The sequence below is a fragment of the Phoenix dactylifera genome, chromosome 14 (assembly GCF_051530095.1).
Source record: "Phoenix dactylifera cultivar Ajwa chromosome 14, Ajwa_hap1_PhDact_Kaust_v1.1, whole genome shotgun sequence".
NCBI lineage: Eukaryota > Viridiplantae > Streptophyta > Magnoliopsida > Arecales > Arecaceae > Phoenix > Phoenix dactylifera.
This window is the reverse complement of record NC_143203.1, coordinates 14,992,169-15,005,294: the sequence shown is the minus strand read 5'-3', so window position 1 is coordinate 15,005,294 and position 13,126 is coordinate 14,992,169. Positions and strand designations below refer to the sequence as shown.

The window sequence follows — 13,126 nt, the reverse complement described above, 5'->3', positions numbered from 1 at the left end:
TCTATGAGTATTTGATTTAATCATAATTTTTAGAAGGTTAGTATCTATGGTACGCTGTACCAGCTTGAATTGGATAATACGAGACATATCGTAACGGTTCGGTACATGGTATCCAGTATAGGTGGCATATCAATATTCGGTATGCCAAAAAAAAATTTCATATCATACCATACTGATATTGTATTAGTATGGTATGAATATGTGGTTTGGGATCGAGACGGGTAAATTTTATTCACATCAAATTTTAATCTTGCCTTTATTTGTGGACAATTAGGTTCATGGAACCTGAAGGAACCAATTATGAAGTGATAACCAAAAAACTGTGGGAAGGCATGTTATTTGTAGGTGATAATGCAGGAATTGCATGCCGTGATGGTTAGCTGAAAGAATCAACAGAAATCGGTGGAAGGTTTGCTCTTGTAAGGTTTGCAAGTTAGTCATGTTAGTAGATCTAACCTGACCCAAGATCTAACCTGACCCAAGATCTAACCTGACCTTACCCAATCTTGTGAAGTTGTATTTATACATTATGGACCCAAAATCAAATGGGGGAAACAAGTTTTCCTGTGAAAATTTTGAGTCATTTGATGTAAGCGAGCGAATACCGAAATGAGAGATGGAACATGTAACAAAAAGGTCGATAAAAATAAGTAAATAAATGATTGTTATACTCTAAGAAAATTCTAAACTATTATATTTTAAAGATAAGACATCCTAGGCAATCTTAACTAAGAAACATGAAGAATAGTTACACTTCAAAAACTAAATTAAAGACCCATATTTGTATTGTCATATTAACTTGCAAAGAAATATGTTTTGAAGAAGAAAAAAAAAGAAAACAATACTTGTGTACTAAAATATGAAAAAATTTGAAGTTGCAGATTTTTTTAATAGAAATAAAATGGGGATGCCGCGGCTGGGGTTCAAGTCTTATACCTCTTCCAAATGGAAAGGGGTGCCAATAGGGCTGAAAAGGAGTTGGATACGGATTGGATACTGATATATCTATATTTGTATCCATATTTTTCAACGGATATGGATATGAATATTAAATGGATATCAAAATTAATATTTATATTTATTTTAAATAAATACAATACGAATTGAATATTAAGTATATCTATATTTGTTATAAATTTGTGTATATACAAATCAGATTTCCAACATATCCATATTTTTTTATCCGAATACAGATACAAATTGGATATTTTTTGTGGATATTAATCAAATTTGAGCAAAATTTAATGATGCAAACTAGCAATGAAGATATGATCATAAAGAAAAGATTTAATTAAAAAAATATAATTTTAACAAGCATATATTAATAATAAAAACTAATAATTTCATAAAGGACATACCGCTTAAGGTTGCTTGTCACCGAATTAGACGGAATTTATGTCACCTCTAAGGCATCTCATGATCGTCACTGGTTGTAATCACCGGGTGGAAACTAAAAGTGGACGAGATCTTTGAAACATTAGTTGCTTGAAGATGATGAAGAGAAAAGAGGGATGAATTAGATGAATGAGATGTTTGAGCCTTTCTGGCATGCAGAGTTATTCGAAAGGTTTTAGTTGAATTAGGCATTCCGTATTCACGATACTATCTTAAGTGATGATCATTCGATATCAGTGTTCCTTTTAGTTTAGCTTTGGTTAATCACTTAATTAGTTCCTTGATTTAACATAACTTAAATTACTTTTTTTCAACTATCTTTATTATACGGATATCCGAATCCGAATCCGAAAAAATCAGATGGATCCGCATCATAATCGTATCTGGAAAATTTTTGAATTAACAATCCAGATCAGTATTTGGATCTGATTGGACCAAAAAAACAGCATCTGAATCTTACCCAAATCGTATATAGTTGGATATAAACCGTCTTGCTTTCTGCCCTAGGTGCCAACCTGCCGTGTTCTAGTTGGTGTTGAAAATTAAATTTAAATAGGATTTGAAGCTTCTATTTTATGGTAAACTACACATGCTAATATCATGTATTTAATACGTTTATATTCTACCGAATTCATGAAAAGCTTGTGTTCACGATGGTACCAGCCGCGAAAGTTTGTAAAATCTCTTCTTGCGGTTACAAGACTAAGCATGGCAATTGGTCGCGTTGGGTTAGATTCGGGTTGGATGCAAAAAAGCATTTAATCCATAAACAACCAATCTTTGATTGGTTTGATAACATCACATTGTTGGAGCCAATATCCAAGAGAATAGAGTAGTAGAAGAGAGAGGATGTTGGAGTTGTTTGTAGGGGAATGGGGTGATAGGAACCAATATGAGATCTCTCGCTTCTTTGACTCCAGTTGTTCGAGGCCTCAGTTCAAGTTGTTGTAGCTTGAACTGTAACAACCCACGACCTCATTCAAAAAAACTTGCCGGAAGATATTTTTTGGATTTTTTGGTCCTATATAAGTACCCAAGATTTTTTCGGCAAATAACTAATATAAGACTAAATACACGCCTGCACGAATTCTCACATATATCTTAAGTTGTACATAGCTAGCGGTTCGAGTTACCATCATAAGTGACTGGCAGCTGCTAAACAAACAAGCTGACCTATTTACTCGACCTAGACCTTAATGCAGTTAAGTTGCCGCCTACCAAACAGCCCTTAGTGGGAAATACCATCTGATTTAGCAAACGAAATTAGTGTATTGAGTAAAAGAAAATTGGCCATGAAAAAAGCCAACGCCCATCCACATTTCATGTATGCTAGCCAAAAAAACAGCATCATGCTGCAATTTTTTAATAGAATTAGGAAAGAAAGCAAAAGGAACATATGGAATAAATACAAATTTCAATATCCAATTAATAGTTGCAGAATCTATTGGTTCACTCATTTTTTCCACATCGATAGGCTGTGAAGAAGAAAGAAAATCTTTAGAAGCAGGCAGAAAACATGTTTTCTTTTTTTTTTTTTTGTTCAAAAATATCGGGGGGGGGGGGGGGGGGGGGACCTCACCCACGTAACTGCCCCCACTGAGCGCTCCTTCTACCAGAAAATGTTCGATACAGGCCGCAAGTTTCCACATACCTTTTCCAACCCGTAGGCTCCCTCCACTGGGATTCACATGTTCAAAATATGTTATATGCATATGTTAGATTATCTCGTATGCATTATTTTTTTAGAACGTAATTCAATTGGGTTCCTGATTCTCTTAAAAATTAATTATGTTTCCTCATTTTTAAAAAAAATTAAAACTAAAATAAAAAAGATGTTTATTTATTTTTTCATTTTCTTCTGTCTTTCCAAGATACTTTGCTATCGCCCATTTGTAGCGAAACTATGAAAAAAAATAGAGGTATTATCTTTAATTTTTATTTTAATTACCTTTATTTTTTTAATTATATGTTCTATACTGATAAAAATAATTATTTTTATGCATATATTTTTTTTTATGCAGAGGTTAACGGACAGGTGCATAAATGTAGATAAACACATATAAAAAAGGAACTCCTGCTATGTGTAAGTTAAAAAAGGTTAAAGCCTCACTTATAAGGTCGAGCTCTATGTGTTTCTTGTCCATACCTAGACTATTGAATTCGGGCAAATTGTGTCCGAAAAGTTTTGATTTCTAAAATATCTATTTGTAACATAGAGTATCACAATATTTGAGATTACCAAATTTGGGCAAATTGTATACAAACTCTAAGTCTCGATTCCTGAATTATCAGTCTTCATCACTAGATAGTGTTTGTACTTAGTGATCATAAAAGTAACTAATTAATCTTAGAAGTTAATAGTGTTCATGCTTAATGATGACAAAAAAATGTCGTTAAAGTTATACTTAGCTAGAGTACTCATTTCTAATATCAGGGGCTACTTGATTTCGAAGGAAAGAAGATGCATTGCAAGTCAAGTTGCATGCTACTAGAATTGCATGCAATTGAGTTAAAAGCAATTGAATCTATCTTGTTTGGAAGGTTGCAGATGTCGATGTTGTAGTAATAATTCTGTTTTGCTTAGTAAGGTTGCAGATAGGAGTTTCAAGTTCAAAAAACTATTAATTGGATGCAATAACAGAGTATACAATCACTTAGAAATCAGGGTTAGGATTGGAGATACGGCCAAATCTAGGCCTATCTTCATGGATGTTAGCAACATAGCCTTGTTGGAGTCAATATCCAGGAGGAAGAGGAAGGTGGAGGAGCAGATCAAAAGAAGAGAGTAGATAGGAGGGAATGAAGTTACCAAGATCGGCGGCCTCAAGGAGATGATGTTGGAGTTGTCTGGTGGCTATTAGAGGAAGGAAAAGCAGTGTAATTTGATAAGGAGAGGATGTTGGAGTTGTCCTGCGGCTTCATGACCTTGATCTTGAGCAAATGTAGGGAATGTGGCGATAGGAACCAATATGAGATCTCTCTTGTATTTGTCTCCAGCTTTTCGTGCTGTTTTTCTTTTGATGCAAAGAGAGGCAAAAGGAGCCACCTAGCTTTTATTAAAAATTAATTGTATTTACAACAGAGATGAGGGGCAGAGTCAAGAGAGGAGAGAAATAGATGCGAGAAAAAGAAGCTAAATAGCTTCAAACCAAGTGTCTGATAATCAGGACAAAGAATGTTGATACTCATAAGAAGAAGCAGTGGAGAAAAGAGCTGTTGCAGCTCATCTTGGCCTCAGGTCAAGTTGCTACAGCTTGGGTCTTGAGCTGCACATAGCTAGCGGTTTGGTTGCAGCCTACCGAACAGCCCTTTGCAGAAAATACCATCCATATTTCATTTAGTAAAGGAAATAAGCTGTAATGAGTAAGAGCAAGCAGGTGAAGAAAAAGCCAACTCCCATCCGCATTTCTTGTGCATTATAATGGTTGTTCTTCTTGCCTCTATTGACTAAAGGCTCTTCCTGCTGGTCCCTCCTTCGGGGTCAGCCTGGCCCCACCTCCACCAACTTCATAATTCAGATCTCACATTATCTCAAATTCACTTCAATTATAATAAACTAATATAAGAGCTATATGATTGGTTCATTAAACTAAATTTAATAAACAATCATAACCTCAAATTTTTGAATTGATGGATAATCACTAATTGAAGGGTAAGAATTGATGCATCTAACTATATACTTGATATAAATATATCTTTCTATTTTCTCCAACTGAATATCTGCAATCGCATGATGTTTATGTTATATATAAAAATGATAGTTTTGAAATCAAGAAATATTCGCTCTTGATTCTATCTTGCATTTTTATATTGTGAAAACCTCTTCTACTTATCTTAAAAAAAAAATCAATTATCCCATCAACTTCTTATTTGTGTTAACTAGCAAATACTCTCTCTCTCTCTCTCATTTTTCTAATCAAATTGGACTTCTTTGATAAGACTCCCTAGCTGCATGGACTCTTTTATCTTACTTGATTCAGCTCCCAAATTGATTCTTTGATTTGACTCCGAAACACATTGGATTCAATTACTTGGTCTCTCTTATCTTTTTCCTCAAACATGTATTGCATGTGTAATTGCTTGTATTATGTATTATTTAGACTTGTATCACTGGATGCCTAGGTTTCCTAGATCACAACGAGACTTTACCCAAGTTTAAGTCAAGCTTTCATGAACTAGGAGGATCACTGAATTTGTTCTGGAACCATTTGCCCACTTTGAATGTCCACTTTTATCATTTCATGTGCCAAGTCAAAGCTTTTGGGAAGTATTACGCAAGTATGAAGACCCTGTCTTCTAAGGGATTCATTGCAATCAGCTTATATGGAGGTTCGGCAATGTCTGAAATAGGCTTATCGAAGAAAAACTTTTATTTTTAGATAAATATTTAATTGGATGTATCTTTTAATTGTGGAAGAATTAGGTGATGTTCAAGTAGACAAGGTTGATACAAATATTGAGATTATGCGATCTCTTACTATTTTTAAGAAACCTTTCACCTTTTTCAACTAGAAGAGGAATTAGATCCTATTTTTGAAAGACCTTGATAGTATAAATAGAGGCTCTCTATATGAGTTTATAATCAAGTAATAAAAGCAAAAAAAAAAAACCTAAAGCACTTTCAAAATTCTTATTATTTTTTATGAGATGTTTGATTTAAGTGGATTGAAGAAATTACTTCCTTCTTTCTCGGATCAAATTATTTTATTTTGGAGTCCTAGTTTAATCCAATTTAAAGAACATTAGCCTAGCCATAGTAACCAATTGCTTATTTACCATCAAATTGTAATATGGTTGACAAGGAACCATGTCAAAATAAGTTTGACATTCTACCGATGATGGGCCAGTAGCCTAATTTGCACCCTTCTAAACAGAAAGTTAATGTGGGTTAGTTTAGAATTCTTATGAGGGATTTTAATTAGTTATTTAAGATTTTTGTTTTCTTTTAGTCTATATGCATAATTATTTTATTAGAACTTAAGAAGATTCAACTTGGTTTCAAATAAAAACAAAAATTTTAATACAAAGACCTCAACCCGAACAATAAAATGCCAATAAAAAAAAAAACCCCAAAGACAAAGTTTTATCAATTCTTATCACGATTTTCGAAGACTACTTGTTTTATTGTACAAAGGTGCATGGAGTACATATAAGCAGCACTCAAATATGGGTCATTGTACAATGATGGTCATTGCATAATGGGGTAATCCTAACAATGGCCATGTTTTTAGGCAAAAATGGTGGTGTATCGATACTCGATATGCCAAAAAAATTTCGTACTATATCGTATCAATATTGTGCTAGTATGGCACCGGCATAGAGTCAGATACCGAGACGGCGAACCTTATTATTCATACACAAGCAACTTTTCCATATAGCTATCATAGGAACCTTATTCCCCAGAATACTTTAGCCCTTCGAGCATCGCTAAACCTTTGTGATTTGTGCATGTGGTGAGTGAAGAAGCTCACTTTAGCTGCCACCAGAGATGTTCAACTCGAGTGAATGAACCTGGAACACCACATATAAACTTCTATGGGGACTCAATTTATGCTGTAAGAATTTGTAAGTTTGTAACTATGTTCTCCAATTATCAAAAAAAAAGTTCAGAAAAATACTATCAATTTTCTCCTTGGATATCTGATTCTTTGAATTGTACTCCATGAAAGAATTTGTTCAATAAAGACTGTTCAATTATTCATGAACTACATGCAGATTTTTATGATTTATTCATGAATTATAAAACACTCAATTATTATATATTTTTAAATTAAACATATCAAGTATAAGCATATTTTATGCCAAACATATTATATATATTAAAATTATTTAGAAAAGAAGAAAAAATTATATCTCATACATCGTGCAGGTTATAAACTAGTATATAACTAAAATAGAGGCTCAGCTGGCACAAAGCTCTCCATTCACTATACAGATACCGGTATTAATGATGTTGATATTGATATGCTTGACCATTATTAAAGATATTTTCTTAATATAGAATATATATTAATGATATTAGTAATGTGCTCAACTATCATTAAAGTTCATTGTTTAATATACAACAAAAATCTGGTTATTGAAATATTCTTTTGTTATAATTTGTTACATTGTCATATTATATTTCAAAAGTCAGCCGGAAAAAAGAGAGGAAAAATGACCTTGCGCATCGCATATGGTTGATACTAATGATGCCGGTATTAATGAAAAAAGTTTCTGTACTAAGGCTCAGCCTGTGTAAACTTCTCCATTTATCATATGATTACCAATATTGCTGGTTAGAGTTTATGCTCGATAGTTATCAAAGCTCAACGTTTATGCCATGAAAATTTGATAATTGAAGTTCTCTATTTATCATAACTTATTATATTTCTACATTACATTTTAAAAACAATTGAAAAAAAAGAATAGGAGGAAAAGTATCCATGCACCATGCAGGCTATGGTACTAGCTACTAAGCTACATTGCATGAAACATTCTGACAAATTGGATTGGACTCATTGCCTATGTTATGGCCAAAGTAACCTTTTCTGTTTTTCTCCCTTGTCCCCTCTTCCAACCAAAGATTGAAATCATTACCCCATTATGTTGTGATCCCTATCAAGTGGATTATCTCCCTTCTGCCCTTCTTCTGGATCTGATGATCACGCTGCCTTGAGGCACCACCATTATCACCATCTTTAGGTGGATCACTAGGATCCAGCCTAGCATCATGTCCACACGATTGGTGCTACTGCTGCATTGCCACTCGACTTACCAAGGAGGTGGTAAGAGTTGTAGCAAGGGCTCTAGCTCATGTAGCTTTGCTCGATCCAAACCCCAAGAACAATCGTAGTTAGCAGAAGACGGATAGTAAAATCCCTGGAGTTGCGTCGAGGTATCGATCTTTTCTCCCTGTCGCGATGGCCGCTAGGGTTTCTTTCTAGGGTTTGGTTTCCACACTTTGAGACAATAGTGGGAGGTGTCGTGACGCAAAAACAACTCAAGAAACCTGCCTTTAGCCATAATGATTAATTGGGGATCAATGCTCGTTTTTTTATGGTGCCCTTACTCAATGAGTCAACTGATTGTTAATGGCTCGTTATCTCATAGGGCCTAGCCATTCCATTCCTTTAAAGATAATTTTCTTTTTTTTTTAAAAAAGAGATTATATCCCTCATCTCTGGTATAGATTCTGCTTGGCAAAAAGATTCAATACTTTCGATCATGCGAAGAAATGACTTTTGAGGAGCATTGAGGATAATTCATGCCGATCTGGTAAAGTCACTGATTAGCGTAACATGATTTGAATCTTCTCCAAGTTCGAAAAAATAATATCCATTTGAAAGGCAAGCGAAATCTGAACCCTTTTTTCAGCTGAAACAAGCTTCCATCAAAAACATGGTTAATGGTTGTAGCATATATAATTCCTCGAGCACAACTTGTAATTAGTTAACTTCCATGAGCATTAGAGAGAACAAAGTATCATGGTGCAGAACAGAAAACAAGTGTATCCAAAAACATGAATCAATCTTACAAATAAAGCAAGAAGCAACAATTTCTTCTTCAAACAAAAAAGATTTTCAGGTTGAATGTCTATCAATATTTGATTGGGGCTAAACTAAAGATCAGCAACCATTATGAGGAAAAACATAAAAAATTCAACATGAACAACATTATGAAATGTTGTGCATAAAAAAGTTGTATCATCTGTTGAGTAGAAGTCAATAATTGCATGTACACACAGATCTGCCTGACGAGTGAGCTTTAGAAGACAGATCCAAAAGAGCTCAACACCACTAGTAAACCTAATTGGTATGAGATAGAATAAAAGAATTCCTCTCCCTAAATATACACCTTTCATTCCCTGAACTCAGCTTTAGAATAGCCTTGCTTTCCAGTTGCTATAGCATGAGACATTGTTGGTCCCATAGCTTATGCTTTGAAGGCTTGGAGCAGACACGTCTGTCATCCACATCTTTGGGCCCCTGGATTCTCCCAAGATATTGTAAGCATATGAAGCAGGCCTGACACCAACTCCACATGCCCTTGTAATACCCAATCCAATCAGCTTTTGTGTCCTTGATAGCACTATAATGCTGGAAAATGTAGAGAAACTGTTGCCGACAAAGACATCGGCTCTTGAGCAAACCTCGCAGTCAATTGCAGATTTTATAAGGTAAGGGTACTTCTTATAGATATCCCAGACCCCCAATCTCTTTTTATCGTAAGGAAGAAGACCGTCTTTCCAACCACTCAATATAGAACCATCTTCTAAGAGGCTGTCGGCGACTGCAAGATAAACCACAGCTGGCTGTCGTAGGCCAGTGATGTGGGCTACCCTTTCTATAATCTCCTCTTTACTACTGCAGATCTGATTGACATTAGATTTTTGCTCCAACTTCTTACAATGGATCATCCAGTCTTTCTCTATCCTCATGTGGACAGCTATGTAAGGCACAGGTTGGTCTACTGAACCATCTGAGTTGAATTCTTTAGCAGCACCAACCTTACTTCTTGCCTTAGCCCCTATCTCTCTGATCCTGGATATAACCTTCATCGCCTCATTTTCTATCTCATCAACCAATACTAGGCACTCAAAGATCTTTGCATAGTCCTTGACAGGCCAATGGTCATGCCAAAGGAAGGGATGCTTTCCAACAATCCGAATTACTTCAAACTTGTCGATCGGGTGCTTTCTGCATTGTTTTAACTGACTCAAGTCTCGCTCTTTAGTCCACTTCCTACCACTCCCCTTCTGGAGCTCAAATGGCTCGGTTTGATTCAAAAGATCAGAATAACGACCCAATCGGACAAAACTGTTGCAGAGGTAATTAAACTTCTCAAAATGGAATAACTTATCGAATGAAATTGGTTCCAGTAAGTCTATTTCTTTGTAGAACAGAGAAGCACTCAAGCTAGGCATTAGAAGAGTACGATTCAGGAATCTAGCAGTCAAAATGGCTCTTGCAAGTGCTATTTTTTGATTGTTTAGACCCCAAATAATCTGAGGAACCTCAAGGAATTTGTCTGTTCTGACATCTAGCTGCAAGTTAGAAGCGGTGGAGGTGGTTACCCAATAAGAGCCCCTCTGTTGAAACCAATGAAAACCATGGAGAGGAGAAAGAAGAACAGTTCTGAATAGAAGAATGATGACTGCCAGTACAAAGAACCTGCATATCATTGGCTTCATAAGGCAGCTGATTAGCTTAAGAAATTTACAATTTGCGAGATCCATCAAGATCATACTTTCTCATCCAATGATTCTACTTTGCCTGAATCTTCTCTTATGACCTTGGCATGCACAGACAGTAATGATGTCCCAAACCCAAGAAGGTCCACTTGTTCTCATGGATCTTTGTATAAAAGGAAAAGGAGGTGAAGAAATAGAACATGCATCTGAATCCAGCCTTAACCCTTGAAATAGAACTTCTCCAATCTTCAGTTTCCTCCTCTTCTGCAAATTAAAAGTGAAGAAAAAAGGATTCAGAAATCTACATTCTATTTTTCTTGAGGAATAGATATTCATTGCTCACCATAGCCGAAGCTCCAAAAAAGTTTTACTCCATACATATATTTAGCCTAAAACATGCCATCATTACTTTCAACAAACCCCAAAACACATAAACATCATTTTTTTTTCAAAAAAAAAAAAGAAGCATAACAGTGGCAAATCACCTCAGGTTTCATTATAATAATGAATGAGAACCACATAGCATACGATTAAGAAAGAGAAATCTTTCAAATTATATGCTTCCCAATCTCTAAAAGACCTAATTTCCTCAGCGAATATTAATTAGTAAAACTCAAGAAAAAACATTTTCATGTTTCTAAGCTCCAAAATCTTCACCTCTTACATTCTCAAGACAATACAGTAGCTCCATTGAAAGCCATTAACCCATTCTATAAATTTCTTGCAAAACCAGAGGATATGCTTTAGTAACTTGAAGCATCTAAATCCTCCTACAACTACCATTCAAACAATCCCCTCCCAAAAGCCCAACTTCAAAAGATCCTATGGTCCAAAATTACCCATAAAAAAAATCTAAGAAAAGTATATTTTATAAAAAATAATTCAAGGGAATAGAAAAAAAAAATCCCAAGATGAAAATCAAAACTATATTCCTAGTGATTAAAGCCTTCAATCCAGCCCTAAGGAAAAAAAGAGAGAAAGAAAGCACACTTCAGAGCTCCTCCTTCCTATTCATTAAAAAGAAAAACAAATTGTACTTAAAAAGGACTGAGAAAGTATCCTGAACTGGAGAATCCTTATACAGTTTCCAATAATTTATACAAAAAGAAAAAAGAGAACCTCTCAAAGATTAGCTACAGAAAAACTTTTAAATTCTTATCTTCTGCAACTTCCCAATAAAAGAATTCAAGAGAAGCTCATTTACGTTAACAAAATATTTTAAAAAAGGATTGTTCACCCATTTCAAGTCCCAGCAGTCCCCTGACTTTTCACATTCATGACATAAACCAAAAGTGACAACAAAAGTTAATTCCCATCCCCATTTATCCAACAAGACCTCCCAACCCCAACCAAAAATAAATAGAGAGAGATGCTGAAAAATTACCTCCCTCAAAAAACGATGGAAAAAATTCAAGTTCTGACCCAATCCAAGCTGCAGAAAACCCATTTCGTACTCATACCTGCACCCAAAAAAAAAAGTCCCCAAAAGCCACCTTATTTATAATCGGAAATGAAAAAACTCTATATAACATCTAAATCTGAGCCTCTGCAATCAACCAGCACATCATATAGGATAGTTATAAGGAAATCCTTCTCAATCAAAACAGAAAAGCTGAAAAAAAAAAAAATCCACCCAATCCAATCTCCAAACCAGAAGCCCCCATCACACATAACCATGAATTTTAACACCTAGATATAATTCAAACAACGACAAGATCTTGCCATGAATGTGTAACTGGTAAGGTCAACCCATCTGGCTTTATAAATTAAAGAAAAAAAAAACCACTTTCCACTCAAATCCATGTATATAAGAAAAAGAAAGAAAGAAACAGGTTCCAATCCAACACAAAAGAAAGAAACAGGTTCCAATCCAACACAAAACCGCATATCGCATCTAGAAATGATTGAGGGGAAATTGATATCATGAAAGTATAATGCAAACTCCAACACCACAAAAACACACCCTGACACCCAGCCTCTTTAATGCGCAAGTTTGGAGAAAACCAGTCAACAAATCACATAGAAAAGGGATGGGGAAGGGGAGGGCTCTCATGGACAATTGGACATGAATAAGGAAACAAGTGGAGGGATTGCAGCTGCAGAATGTTGGGGGTTAAATTTGGAGAGACAGAGAGAAATGTACCTTGCTTTTGTGCTTGGGATCAATCAGAAAAAGAAGGAAGAGCCAAAATGAAACAGTTGGCACGTGTGGGGAAGGCCTCACTTCCCTCTTTTGGGGTCCCCAATATGCCCTTCTATTTTGTGGCCTTGGCCTCCATGAGGGCCAGCTGGCAGCTAATTTGGAGACTTTTTTTTTTTCAATCTTGTTTGGGCGCCTTCAGTGGACCATGTGGGATTGATTCTGATTTCTTGGGAGAGGAAGTTGCCCTTTTTGTCAGACAAATCAATCTATAATTTTTCCTTTTATAGAAAAATCAATCTATAAATATGTTTCAGATTGTTGCCCCATTGTCAGCTTCCACCGTGGCAATCAATCTAAGTTGTTAAATTCCTCAACCACACTAAACATGAGAAGAACCATGTAGAAATGGCTCTTCC

At 35.4% G+C, this 13,126-nt stretch overlaps 1 pseudogene across 4 annotated transcripts; it reads right to left on the bottom strand.

Annotated features, from left to right (window-relative positions):
* Positions 1-9,041: 9,041 nt before the first annotated feature.
* On the bottom strand, positions 9,042-12,870 carry LOC103709847 (O-fucosyltransferase 23 pseudogene; annotated as a pseudogene). Of its 4 annotated transcripts, none has more exons than XR_016398318.1 (3): positions 12,711-12,870; positions 11,952-12,027; positions 9,042-10,831 (listed from the first exon to the last, which is right to left on the bottom strand). The product of XR_016398318.1 is annotated as an O-fucosyltransferase 23 pseudogene, transcript variant X4 (transcript). The 4 variants fall into 4 exon arrangements; XR_016398316.1 differs by lacking the exon at positions 12,711-12,870 and adding an exon at positions 12,531-12,697; XR_016398315.1 differs by lacking the exon at positions 12,711-12,870 and having other exon boundaries at positions 11,952-12,698.
* Between the last annotated feature and the right edge of the window lie 256 nt (positions 12,871-13,126).